Source organism: Diplotaxodon limnothrissa, linkage group LG22 (genome assembly GCF_057381915.1).
Source record: "Diplotaxodon limnothrissa isolate DT_005_m linkage group LG22, D_limnothrissa_male_GT1.1, whole genome shotgun sequence".
NCBI classification, from domain to species: domain Eukaryota; kingdom Metazoa; phylum Chordata; class Actinopteri; order Cichliformes; family Cichlidae; genus Diplotaxodon; species Diplotaxodon limnothrissa.
The window spans coordinates 29,446,082-29,460,968 of NC_140616.1; the positions used below are offsets into that span (position 1 = coordinate 29,446,082).

A 14,887-nucleotide genomic window follows, 5' to 3' on the forward strand; every position below is an offset into this window, starting at 1 on the left:
CTATTTTCTGCACATTCCAGCACATAAAATAAAATATTTTTTGTGTTTACACTCAGTCTTTCAAATAGATGCAAGTAAAACACAGCAGAAAATACATAAAGTCAAAGACTAGCGGTCCTGTTGCTCTATTTTCACCTGTAAAGCAGGAATAGGGTAGGCAGAGGTGTGCCCTGGTCTAGGTGTGCCGCAGCGGTCAGTGGAAGAATCCGCGAGTTTCTCTGTGAATTACCCATTACGTCGTTGCGCACTTGGTGCTTGTTTAGGGGGTTTTTTTTCGCTGTAAAAAGAAGTTTTCTTCCCACGCACAACGGACACTAATGTTTTTGTCACTTTTTATGGAATCAAACTCAAAGTAATGTTAATACTTCCACGCTTTAAACGCTGCACACTCATACTCTCTCCCGCACTCGATATATTATCCATTGTTGATCTGCACACAGCTGTTGTCACAAACGTCGCACTCGCTTACGTCACTGTCATGAGACATTCTCACAAAAAAATCACGGTTTTAGTAACGCAGTAACGCAGCGTTCCTACATGAAAGTAACGGTAATCTAATTACCGTTTTTGCGATAGTAATCCCTTACTTTACTCGTTACTTTAAAAAAGTAATCAGATTACAGTAACATGTTACAAGTAACGCGTTACTGCCCATCTCTGCATGTCACTGTGACTGTGATGTGATACTACACTATCATGCTTTATGCTATCAAGCTAGAACAGTGTAGGTATAAAACAATATCTTTAGTGATTGTCACGGTCGGACGGCTCTTTCCGGACGACCCTGCTTGTGTTTATGACACGTATGTGAGAATGCTGTTTGTAGATTACAGCTCAGCATTCAATACCATCGTTCCCTCGAAGCTGGACAGGATACTGCAGGATCTAGGACTGAGCAGCTCCCTTTGCAGCTGGATCCTTAGCTTCCTGTCTGACAGACGCCAAGTGGTCAGACTGGGCAGCATCACCTCATCCCCCATCACACTGAACACTGGTGCTCCACAGGGGTGTGTACTGAGCCCTCTCCTATACTCACTCTACACCTACGACTGCACAGCCACTAACAACTCCAAAATCGTTGTGAAGTTTGCGGACGACACTACAGTGGTGGGTCTTATCACCGGCCCACCTGCACCTGACCAGCGGTTGGTAATCATCCCTCCAGGCTAGAAAGGGGTATCTAACCTGGACTCGCGGCAACAGTCGACGTGGGATTATTACTCCGAACTGGTATAGTCTGTGCGAGCAGTGTGAGCGTGTTATTCGGCTAGCGTGTAGCTAACGCTGGATTTTCCTTCTTCCTCCAGGAGGGGCGAACAGAGAAGCGAGTTGGGGAGCACACACACTAAGGGAGTTACAACACGGAATGCACTGGGAGCAAGGGACGAGCACGATTGGAAAATTGCACTTTTGAGTGAATTGTTGGACTTGTCTGTTTCACTGTAAATAAACGCACTGTGTTTCTGTGAGCAAGAACCGCGCCTGGGTCCCTCTTTTCCGTGACAGAATAATCCCACCACCATGGACCCAGCGGATTCTGCTTCATGCCAGCTGTCTATTCAAGCGGAGGTTTTGGAGCGACACAAGGAAATGCTGACGCACGTTTCAAAGGAACAAACCGCGCTTCTGCAAGCCATAACAGAGCTTAAAGGTATGTTGATTTCCTCACCTAATACGGCTCCAACGCAGCCCGCCCCTTCGCTGGAAGCCGCGGCAGCCTGTCCGCATCCTCCTTCACCTCCACCGCGGCAGCGAGAGTACTCACTCCCCGCACCTGAAAAATTTGACGGCGAGTTGGGGAAGAGCCGGGGTTTTTTGACGCAATGCTCTCTTGTGTTTAGACAGCAACCTTGTGCCTTTGCCTCTGATTCTGCTAAAATCGCTTATTTGGTGCAACTTATGACTGGGCGGGCGCTTCAATGGGCTCAGGCAGTTTTAAATACCCACCCCTCTTTGTCATATGACGTCTTTCTCAGCAAGTTTCGCTGTGTATTTGATAAAGGCGCTAGCTCGGATGCCGCAGGTAATCGCATGTTTTCTCTGAAGCAAGGTAGGAGGAGTGTTGCTGACTTTTCCGTGGAGTTCTGGATCCTGGCGGAGGAGTCGGGCTGGGAGGAGAAAGCACTGCGTGGAGCCTTTCTCAACAGCCTTAACGAGAATATTAAGCATGAGTTAGCAACCAAGGAACTGCCTAAAGCTTTGTCTGCTCTAATCAATATGTGTATTAACTTAGACGACCACATGCGGGAGTTCGGCAGAAGAGCCGGGGATGGTCGGCGGCCTGCTGGGGGCACGGGTACATCAAGGGACCTTCCTACTCTGATGTGGAGAAGTGAGGAGGAGGAGCAACACGGGGATGAAGAGCAACCCATGCAGCTCGGCGGAGCCAAGCTTTCCTCCTCTAGACTGGTGCGCAAACAACGGATTGGTGAGTGCTTTCTTTGTGGAAAAAGAGGACATTTTGTTGACTCCTGCCCAGACCGAGTAAAAGAGTTGGCCGTCAGTAATTGTGGGGATACTGGCGGGCGCCACAACAAAAGTGTTCCCTCACCTCAGCTGCCCTGCTAAATTAATGTCTCACTCCCTCACTCACTCCTGCTGCGCACTCATTGACTCTGGTTCTGTTTCAAATATTTTTATTGAGAGCAAGTATCATGATTGTAGTTTTTACAAATTGACATAACATAGCTTATGCTCCTTTTTTTCTCTAAACTAACAAGGCAAATAATTAAACAACACCAACAACAACAAAAAAAACAAAAAAAAAAACAAAAAACCCGCAGTCACCCATAAGGGGTCCCAATACCCCGGCTGTCGGCAAAAGAGAAGAGAAACAAGTAAACAAAGTTTTATATTTTCCCAAGGTATATAAGTAAAGGGTGCCAGATTAATTCAAACTCTTTTACATTGTCATTCATACTATATCTTATTTTTTCAAGGTGAAGAGTGTTTATAAGTTCAGTAAGCCACATTTTTAATACAGGAGTCTCATTGCCTTTCCAAAGCTGCAGGATCAATTTCTTTGCAATAATCAAAGCATATGCCATAAACCTTTTTTGAGAGTGTTGTAAATTTTGTGTTTCGTTGGAAATCCCAAAAATGATTACTGTCGGATTTGGTTCAATCTTACTTTTAAAAATATTAGACATATAAGTAAAAATATCATACCAAAAACCCTGAAGCCTTGGACATAGTGCAAAACAGTGTAACAGATTTCCATAGTGTATCTTGCATTTTTCACAGAGGGGGGAACACTCTGGATACATTTTGTGAAGTTTTTCCCTTGAATAGTGTAGTCTGTGTATAATTTTGTACTGAATTAAACAGTGACGGGAATTAATAAAAGGCGTATTTATGTTGTGTAAGGCCTCCTGCCAGAAATCTTCTGATAGGAGAGTCCCAAAATCTTTTTCCCACTCCTCTTTGATTGAAGTAGTTGAAGGTATACTCATCTCCTGTATTGAATTATAAAATAATGAAATTCTCTGTTCAAACCCCCTTCCATCACTAAGACATCTGTCCAAAGGATCGGACGATATGTTTTCAAATTGTGGCAGGTATGTACGGATATAGTCTCTTAGTTGAAGATATCTAAAAAAAATGACTGTGAGGCAATCCAAATCTATCTTTTAAATGTTGGAATGACATAAAAGTATCATTTAGGTATAAATCTTTTAATTTACAAATTCCCAATTCCTGCCATATATTGAAAGCTCCGTCTACACATGATGGAAGGAAAGAGGGGTTAGCTGTAATAGGTGTACACATTGATAGTTTTTTCAATTTGAAATGCTTAATTATTTGTCTCCAAATTTGTACGGTATTATAAATCACTGGATTCGAATTGTAATATGAGTTTGTCAAAAGAATAGGAGAGAGTAGTATTCCACCAACACAGTAAGGAAGGCAATCCTCCCGCTCCATCTGTAAGCCGTTAGGGAGTATTGCTGTGTCATCCAATAGAAGGGAAATTATTCTTAAATTTGATGCCCAGTAGTAGTACATAAAGTTAGGTAGTGTAAGTCCACCAAGGGATCTATGTTTGCATAGGTGGTCTTTTTTTATTCTATGTGTTTTGTAATTCCATATAAATGGCATAATGATGGCGTCCATCTTTTTAAAAAAAGATTTGGGCAAGAACATTGGGATGTTTTGAACCAGATACAAATACTGCGGGAGGAATACCATTCTTATTGAATTCACTCTCCCTATTAAAGAAATAGGAAGTGTCCTCCAGTACTGAATGTTATTTTTAAGTTTCTCCAGTAAGGGAGGAAAATTCTCTTTCATTAGGGAGCTGTATTTTTTTGGTATTGTAATGCCCAAGTAAGTGATTTTTTCATAGGATATTTTAAATGGGAGAGATGTAAGCCATTGTTTATTCTCTAATTTAATGGGCAGTATTTCGCTTGACTCTGGTTCTGAACAAAATTTCCTAGACGAAGAGTTAGCCAACATCTTAGGCCTGCCCCTACTTCCCCTTCCAGAGGTCCTGAAGGTCTCAGCCTTAAACGGCGGCCATCTAGCCTCCGTCACACATCGCACTCAGGAGGTTACACTCATTATTTCGGGAAATCACTCTGAGAAAATCAGTTTGTTGGTATTCAAAGCCCCCCACACCCCACTGGTACTGGGATTTCCTTGGCTCCAACATCACAACCCCCAAATCGACTGGGCCAAAGGGTGTGTAACTGGCTGGAGCACGCGGTGTCATGAACAATGTTTACTTGCCGCTGTCCCGGACAATCCCGGGACCGCCTCTGCGAAAAGCTCCTCACCCCCCGACCTTTCCTTGGTGCCCGCCGAATACCACGACCTCGGCCAGATATTCAGCAAAAGTAAGGCGTTGTCTTTGCCTTCACATCGGCCTTACGACTGTGGAATTGACCTACTCCCAGGCGCTCCCCTGCCAACAAGTCGGCTCTACAGTCTGTCTAAACCGGAACGCGAGACCATGGAACGCTACATAACGGAGTCTCTGGCCGCAGGTATTATTCGCCCATCTACTTCGCCTTTAGCAGCAGGATTCTTTTTTGTAAAGAAGAAAGATAAGAGCCTGCATCCCTGCATTGACTTTCGAGGGCTGAACAAGATGGTAAATGGTAAATGGCCTGCATTTGTATAGCGCTTTTCTAGTCCTTAAGGACCCCAAAGCGCTTCACACTACATTCAGTCATTCACCCATTCACACACTGGCGATGGCAAGCTACATTGTAGCCACAGCTGCCCTGGGGCGCACTGACAGAGGCAAGGCTGCCGGACACTGGCGCCACCGGGATCACTGTTAGGAATAAATATCCACTCCCCCTGCTGGCCTCAGCATTCGAACTATTACAGGGGGCAGTCCTGTTCACCAAACTGGATCTTCGGAATGCCTATCATCTGGTTCGCATCCGCAAGGGTGACGAGTGGAAGACTGCTTTCAACACCCACCTGGGGCACTTCGAATATTTAGTGATGCCCTTCGGTCTTACTAACGCCCCTGCAGTCTTCCAGGCCCTGATTAATGATGTGCTCAGGGACTTTATTAACCATTTTGTCTTCGTGTATCTGGATGACATTCTGATTTTTTCCAGGTCGCAGACTGAGCACATCAACCATGTACGTCTGGTTCTACGGCGCCTATTGGAGAACCGCCTTTTTGTGAAAGCGGAGAAATGTGAGTTCCATGTGCAAACTGTTTCTTTTCTGGGTTTCATTGTGGAACAGGTGCGTTTGCGAGCTGACCCGGCCAAAGTCAAAGCCGTAGTGGAATGGCCTATTCCCAAGAACCGCAAGGAGGTGCAGAGGTTCCTGGGCTTCGCCAATTTCTACCGCCACTTTATCAGGGATTTCAACAAGGTAGCCCTTCCTCTAACCAACCTAACTTCTCCTAAGTTGTCTTTCCAGTGGTCCTCCGCAGCCCAGCAAGCGTTTTATCGGCTCAAGCACCTGTTTTTCTCGGCTCCGGTCCTCGGCCGGCCTTTCATCGTGGAGGTGGATGCGTCCGATTCGGGCGTGGGGGCGGTTCTCTCCCAACGGATCGACGGCAAGCTGCATCCCTGTGCGTTCTTCTCCCGCAGATTGTCTCAGGCCGAGAGAAATTACGATGTGGGCGACCGGGAGTTGCTCGCCATCAAGTGGGCCCTCGAGGAATGGCGACATTGGCTGGAGGGCACTGAGCAGCCTTTCGTGGTGTGGACGGACCACAAAAATCTGGCGTATCTCCAGGCAGCCAAGCGCCTCAACACCCGACAAGCCAGGTGGGCCTTATTTTTTACTCGTTTTCACTTCTCCATTACTTACAGGCCCGGTTCTAGGAACACTAAGCCAGACGCGTTGTCGCGCCAGTTCGCACCCGTGACCGATGAGGACGAGAAGGAAAAACCCATCCTGCCCCTCACCTGCATCGTGGGTGCACTGACATGGGAGATTGAAAGGGTGGTCAGGGACGCCCAGCGACAGGAGCCCGACCCTGGCACGGGCCCGAAAGGGAAACTTTATGTTCCAGCCACAGCGCGTAGTCAGGTCATTCACTGGGCACATACTGCCAAGTTTTCGTGCCACCCAGGTAAAAATCGCACTGTCTCCTTTCTACAACGTTTGTTTTGGTGGCCCTCTCTTGTTCTCGATGTCCAGAACTATGTTGCGGCATGCCCGGTGTGCGCACGGAACAAAACCTCCAACTCACCTACTTCTGGCCTCCTGCGACCGTTACCCACTCCAAAACGCTCGTGGTCACACATCGCCCTGGACTTCGTCACCGGCTTGCCTCCCTCTTCAGGTAACACCTCCATTCTAACCATTATTGACCGTTTTTCCAAGGCCGCCCACTTCATTGCTCTGCCCAAGCTCCCTTCTGCCTTGGAGATGGCCCAGTTACTGACGCAGCATGTGTTTCGGCTCCACGGCATACCCCAGGACATCGTTTCCGACCGTGGCCCTCAGTTCACCTCGCGGGTTTGGAAGGAGTTCTGTGCAGAATTGGGAGCTCAGGTCAGTTTGTCCTCCGGGTTCCACCCCCAAACTAATGGTCAGACCGAAAGGGCCAATCAAGAGCTGGAGGCCATGTTGCATTGCGTCGCATCATCGAACCAAGCGACCTGGAGTGAGCAGTTGGCCTGGGTGGAGTATACCCACAACGCAAGCACGTCATCAGCAACTGGACTCTCGCCCTTCTCGCCCGGAGGCTCCCGTTAGAGGGGGGGTACTGTCACGGTCGGACGGCTCTTTCCGGACGACCCTGCTTGTGTTTATGTTTTCTGTGTGTGTGTTTGCTTCTCCCTCCCTGGTCCTCGGGGCTGTTTACGGAAGTGCGCGCCGTGGGAGAGGTGTGTTCTGGCGACTGTCCCTCATCGCTGTTGCCGGCCCACCTGCAGCTGATTACCTGACCAGCGGTTGGTAATCATCCCTCCAGGCTAGAAAGGGGTATTTAAGAAAGGGGTATTTTAGTCAGCATCATCCGGGCAAGGACAGAGAGACTCAAGAGGAGCTTCTATCCCCAAGCCATCCGTGCCCTAAACACACACACACCCGCCCTCTCACATCATCTATAATTGACTGAGACAGGACTCTTCCAGACACTAAACCAAGGCACAATGTACATTTCAATTCCTTTAATTTTAAATATGTTTATATTGTCTATCCTGTAAAATAGTCAGATGTCTATTCATATTAATGTACAGAATTCACCTGCTTGCTGCTTTTTTTTTGGCCTGTCCCGTTTGGCTCTTTTGCCATCAGAATTGTTGTCTAAAGGCAAAGAAAGATGCCCAACGGATTTACTTTAACAAATTGACCATCCCAGCCTTGCCGTAATGGTCCATTTGATTCACCTTTTATTGTTTATTTTATTTTCAATAACTGAATACGGGACAGACTTGACTGGGGGAAAGAAGGGGAGAAAGAAAGAGGGAAAGAGAAACAGCTGAGAAGAGGGACGGGGGAGAAGGGCAAAAAACAAAAACCAACAGAATGAGCAGAAAAAAAAAAGAAAAAACAAATGCATATATCAATCACCTGGATCACCTGCTGAGAAAGAAAAAAAGAAAACAAGCAGAAGAGAACAAGAGTAATAGAATAAACAGCATCACAATGATATATGGGAATATGACAGTAAATACTAAATATTAAACATTATTGTGCAGCAAATAAGATCAACAGAACACAGTGTGCTTTGAGGTAGGAGCCAAAAACGGTGTAGTTTGTGGGTGTGATCACCCATGTGTACACCTGTGAGCATGGACGCGCTTGTTTTTTTTAAAAGGTTCCTTCATGTAATGATCTGCTAGAAGGTGTGGGGGGGCCACAGCCCCGTCCTCCAGGGCATGAAGCAGGTATGGAGGAGATCAAAACTCTAGACATCCAGAGGCCCCCAGAACACAAGAGACCAAGGAAGACCAACAGAGGGGCAGCCGCGCCACTGTCCCAGAAAGAGCTGAGGAGAGTCCCAGATGAGGGCTCACTCAGCAGCCGCGGAGCAGAAGCCAGGGGGAGTTGCAGTGACGCGCCCGTGAGCTCCGCCGGCAGCCAGCCGTGCCTGAGTGACCGAGCCCGAGGCCGAGAGGCCGGGGGCACCCCACCTCCGAAGTGGCCCGAGCGAGCCCCAGGCTCCAGGCCCCGATAAGCGGCCACCAAGGAGTGAGCCGGTGTGTACCTGGACGCCCATCCCCGGACACAAAAAACCACCAACGCACAGATGTCTGAGGGGGTCCGCCACTGGCAGGGGAAGTGGTGGTAGGGGGAGATAGGCCTCCAAACCTTGGAGGGCCTAAGATGTCCCCAGAGAGGTGGCGCCTGACACCCAACCTGACATATAGACACAGAAATACAGGCACACACATATACAAACATCCATTCCCACCCTCATGCTCTCATGTGCATTTACTCCACACTCAACCAACGTGGAGACATACATAAAGAGACGCTGTACACACGATCACACTCCCCAAGCGTACTCTACAAACCGGGTCTAGGTACCCTTGCCCCTGGAGGGGGAACTGCACCCAGACCCAGGTGGTGTTACCCTTTTCCCTGCGGTGGGGGGATGCAGACCGCCCCGACTCCGCAGCAGCAGGGAGGCCCCACACTCCAGACCGCAGTCTGACGGCCAACTCCTCCTCCTAGCCCCCCCGCTCCAGCAGGCCGCAGAGAATGGGGGTGAGAGAAGACTCCAAACCTCCCTCCACCCGCTCATTGTAGTGTTGATGCATGTGTGTTCTAAGGTGCATTTAAAACCCAGGAGGGCATGGAGCTACCTGCCAGAAAGCAGCAGGTAAGCGCATGGTCCCTCCTGCTAGCCCTCAATGTCTACGTGTATTTAACCTTGAGAGGTGGGCAACGACGCCAGGGGTGGGGTGTACACCCTGATGGTACTTTGGATTCCGTGTATCGTGCCCACCCCCCAAGATCCTATATGTATGTGTAATGAGAGTGTGAGTAATGTGAATGTCTAAGTTGTGGGATAAGATTGAGGCAGAGGCAGCCAGAAGGGGACAGAGGGGGGGGGTAGCCTCCTCTGCACCCTGGTGACATACCCCTACTCCAAGGTCCTGCATGTGTGGGTGGTTGTGGTGGAGCGGGAAGAGGGAGGCAGCTGGAGATGGGGAGGGAAGGAAGGGAGGGGCAAGTGACCCCTCCCTGGGGCCAGCTCCCCCGCAGACCCCAGTAGGCACCCCCATACTCCGCGACCCGCCAGGGAAAGGGGGCCCAGGCCCATCCAGACCGGGGCCCAGTGCAGCAGCGCCTCCCGGCCCCACAGAGCCCAGGACAGTCCACCCAACCCCACCACAGAGAAAACTGCACCCACCCCACCATCCACTCATCTTCCAGACTACATAAGACAATAAACACCCAGGCTGAGATCTTCCTCCACCTCTCCTGTATCTCCCCCTCCTGCAGAGAGAGCTCCCGAGGAGAGGAAAGCTCCTGCAAGATGTGACAATCTCCCCCACCAGTTGAAGAGCCCCCCAGGTGGCTCGATGCACCGGCGGCACCCTGCTCCAGGGCTGGGCCCCCATGCACCCACCCGCCCACAACCCCGGCAACACACCAACCAGGACCCAAGCCCCCGAGGCCCGGCCCGGGCCCCAGCCCAGAGACGGAGCGCCCCCAGAACCTCACGCCCATCCCGGACCTACCCAGGGGCAGCCAGGCTACCAGGTCAGTAACCCACGTCCGTCAGCACAGACCCTCCCCTAGCCCCGCTGCATGCAGCCGCGAGGAAACAGTCACCTGAGAGCCAACAGAGCCCCTAACCGGACATGACCGCTACCCCGGGTTGAGCCCCCCAAGGAAGATGCCTCCGGGGAACCCCCCGACGCCCTAAGCCTGTCCCTACCCCCACACCAATCACAACAGTGAAGGCGGGACCAAACTATGACCCCCCACCCCCACTAGGTGATGGAGCTGATCAAAGGAGCCCAGAGCAATTGATCTGATGTGGTGGCAGAGGCTGTATCAAGACTAATGTAATCTAATAGATCTTGTTTTAACATATGGCATAGAAACTGAACATTTAACAGGGTTTCCTGAAAACCCTCTCCTGTCTGATCATTTCCTGATAACATTTACATTTACAATAATTGATTACACAGCGGTGGAGAGACTTTATCAAAGTAGATGTCTTTCTGAAAGCGCTGTAACTAAGTTTAAGAATATAATCCACCCACTGTTATCATCTTCAATGCCCTGTACCAACATAGAGCAGAGCAGCTATCTGAACGCTACCCCAACAGAGGTCGATTATCTTGTTAATAATTTCACCTCCTCACTACGTACGACTCTGGATACTGTAGCTCCTGTGAAAACTAAGGTCTCTAATCAGAAGTACCTGACTCCGTGGTATAATTCTCAAACACGTACCCTAAAGCAGATGACTCGTAAGCTGGAGAGGAAATGGCGTGTCACAAATTTAGAGGATCATCATTTAGCCTGGAGAAATAGTTTGCTGCTTTATAAGAAAGCCCTCCGCAAAGCCAGAACATCGTACTATTCATCACTGATTGAAGAAAATAAGAACAACCCCAGGTTTCTCTTCAGCACTGTAGCCAGGCTGACAAAAAGTCAGAGCTCTTTTGAGCCAACAATCCCTTTAACGTTAACTAGTAATGACTTCATGAACTTCTTCACAAATAAAATTTTTATCATTAGAGAAAAAATTACCAATAATCATCCCACAGATGTAATATTATCTACAGCTACTCTTAGTACCATTGATGTTAAGTTAGACTCTTTTTCTCTAATTGATCTTTCTGAGTAAACTTCAATAATTACTTCCTCCAAACCATCAACATGTCTTTTAGACCCCATTCCTACAAAACTGCTCAAAGAAGTCCTGCCATTAATTAATTCTTTGATCTTAAATATGATCAACCTATCTCTAATGATCGGCTATGTACCACAGGCCTTCAAGCTAGCTGTAGTCAAACCTTTACTCAAAAAGCCATCTCTAGACCCAGCAGTCTTAGCTAATTATAGGCCAATCTCCAACCTTCCTTTCATATCAAAAATCCTTGAAAGAGTAGTTGTCAAACAGCTAACAGATCATCTGCAGAGGAATGGTTTATTTGAAGAGTTTCAGTCAGGTTTCAGAGCTCATCACAGCACAGAAACAGCTTTAGTGAAGGTTACAAATGATCTTCTTATGACCTCTGACAGTGGACTCATCTCTGTGCTTGTCCTGCTAGACCTTAGTGCAGTATTCGATACTGTCAACCATAATATCCTATTAGAGCGATTAGAACATGCTGTAGGTATTACAGGTACTGCACTGCAGTGGTTTGTATCATATCTATCTAATAGACTCCAATTTGTGCATGTAAATGGAGAGTCCTCTTCACACACTGAGGTTAATTATGGAGTTCCACAGGGTTCGGTGCTAGGACCAATTCTGTTTACATTATACATGCTTCCCTTAGGCAGTATCATTAGAAGACATAGCATACATTTTCACTGCTATGCAGATGACACCCAGCTCTATCTGTCCATGAAGCCAGATAACACACACCAATTAGTTAAACTGCAGGAATGTCTTAAAGACATAAAGACCTGGATGGCCGCTAACTTTCTGCTTCTTAATTCAGATAAAACTGAGGTTATTGTACTCGGCCCTGAAAATCTTAGAAATATGGTATCTAACCAGATTCTTACTCTGGATGGCATTACCTTGGCCTCCAGTAACGCTGTGAGGAACCTTGGAGTCATTTTTGACCAGGACATGTCCTTCAATGCACATATTAAACAAATATGTAAGACTGCGTTCTTCCATTTGCGCAACATCTCTAAAATTAGAAATATCCTGTCTCAGAGTGACGCTGAAAACCTAGTTCATGCATTTATTACTTCCAGGCTGGACTACTGTAATTCATTATTATCAGGATGTCCAAAAAACTCGCTGAAAAGCCTTCAGCTAATCCAAAATGCTGCAGCAAGAGTACTGACAGGGACTAGAAAGAGAGAGCAGATTTCTCCTGTTTTGGCTTCCGTTCATTGGCTTCCTGTTAAATCCAGAATTGAATTCAAAATCCTGCTCCTCACATACAAGGTCTTAAATAATCAGGCCCCATCTTATCTTAATGACCTTGTAGTACCATATCACCCTATTAGAGCACTTCGCTCTCGCTCTGCAGGCCTACTTGTTGTTCCTAGAGTATTTAAAAGTAGAATGGGAGGGAGAGCCTTCAGTTTTCAGGCCCCTCTTCTGTGGAACCAGCTTCCAGTTTGGATTCAGGAGACAGACACTATCTCTACTTTCAAGATTAGGCTTAAAACTTTCCTTTTTGCTAAAGCATATAGTTAGGGCTGGACCAGGTGACCCTGAATCCTCCCTTAGTTATGCTGCAATAGACATAGGCTGCCGGGGGATTCCCATGATGCATTGAGTTTTTCCTTTCCAGTCACCTTTCTCACTCACTATGTATTAACAGACCTCTCTGCATTGAATCATATCTGTTATTAACCTCTGTCTCTCTTCCACAGCATGTCTTTTATCCTGTCTTCCTTCTCTCACCCCAACCGGTCGCAGCAGATGGCCGCCCCTCCCTGAGCCTGGTTCTGCCGGAGGTTTCTTCCTGTTAAAAGGGAGTTTTTCCTTCCCACTGTTGCCAAAGTGCTTGCTCATAGGGGGTCATATGATTGTTGGGTTTTTCTCTGTATCTATGAAGCGCCTTGAGGCGACTTATGTTGTGATTTGGCGCTATATAAATAAAATTGAATTGAATTGAATTGAATTATGTAGCCTGGGAAATGGTTAGCCACACAGGACACAATTACTTGGGTTCTTAATGTGTAGTTTTATTGTCAATGACGACTGAATAAACAAAAATGTCCTTTGACCTTTACTTTTGTCAAATACCGGCCATATGGACTTGTACTGAACATCGACAGCATGAGAGGTAACGTGGCAAAGTAACAGAATAACCGATTAAACAAAGATGCACCAATACAATACGAGGAATAAAGGAAATGAAATAAAATACAAAACACAAAAACACGGCAGTGGCCTCTGTCTGTGCAGAAAAAAAATACAAAGAGCTAAATCACACAAGGCTCCGTTAAAAAATGTGGAAGTGTTACATGCACTTACATATACAGTATATATATATACACAGGATATATATGTATATGTATATATATATATACATATATATATATGTATACATATATATATATATATATGTATATATATATATATGTATATATATATATATATGTATATATATATATATATATATATATGTATATATATATATATATATATATATGTATATATATATATATATATATGTACATATATATGTATATATATATATATATACACATATACACACATATATATATATATATATATATCCAGTAACCATCACAGTGGCAGATATCCAAGAAAGGGTCTCCAGTATGAAGAGTTGGACAGCACCAGGGCCCGACATGGTTCACGCCTACTGGCTAAAGAAGCTGACTGCACTCCACGAGCGTCTAGCAGCACAAATGAACCAGCTGCTAGTTAACGAGAGACACCCGGAATGGCTAACCGAAGGTCGGACGGTCCTGATCCCCAAGGACCCCAAGAAGGGACCGGTCCCCTCCAACTACCGACCAATAACCTGCCTCAGTACTACATGGAAGCTCCTGTCAGGCATCATATCGGCTAAGATGAACAGGCACATGGGTCAATACATGAGCGGGACACAGAAAGGAATTGGCAAGAATACCAGAGGCGCAAAACACCAGCTACTGGTAGACAGAACAATCAGCCGAGACTGCAAGACCAGACTGACCAACCTGTGCACTGCCTGGATTGATTACAAGAAGGCCTATGACTCAATGCCCCACAGCTGGATACTGGAATGCCTAGAATTGTACAAGATCAATGGGACCCTAAGAGCCTTCATCAGGAACTCAATGGGGATGTGGCGTACAACACTAGAGGCCAACTCCAAGCCCATAGCACAAGTCACCATCAAGTGCGGGATCTACCAAGGAGATGCTCTGTCCCCACTGCTGTTCTGCATAGGCCTGAACCCCCTCAGTGAGATCATTAACAAGACTGGCTACGGATACCGACTACGGAACGGAGCAGTTGTCAGCCACCTCCTGTACATGGATGACATCAAGCTGTATGCCAAGAGTGAACGAGACATCGATTCACTGATCCACACTACCAGGCTATACAGCAATGACATTGGAATGTCGTTCGGACTGGAGAAGTGTAGTCGGATGGTAACAAAGAGAGGGAAGGTAGTCAGAACTGAGGGGATTGAACTACCAGAAGGCAACATTGCAGACATAGAGGACAGTTACAAGTACCTGGGGATCCCGCAGGCGAATGGGAACCATGAAGAGGCCGCTAGAAAAGCTGCAACCACCAAGTACCTGCAGAGGGTCAGGCAAGTCCTGAGGAGTCAGCTGA

The 14,887-nt window shown here is 47.1% G+C and overlaps 1 pseudogene; it reads left to right on the forward strand.

The window, feature by feature from the left end:
* Positions 1–4,954: 4,954 nt before the first annotated feature.
* LOC146610121 (uncharacterized) lies at positions 4,955–12,778 on the forward strand (annotated as a pseudogene).
* Positions 12,779–14,887: the final 2,109 nt, after the last annotated feature.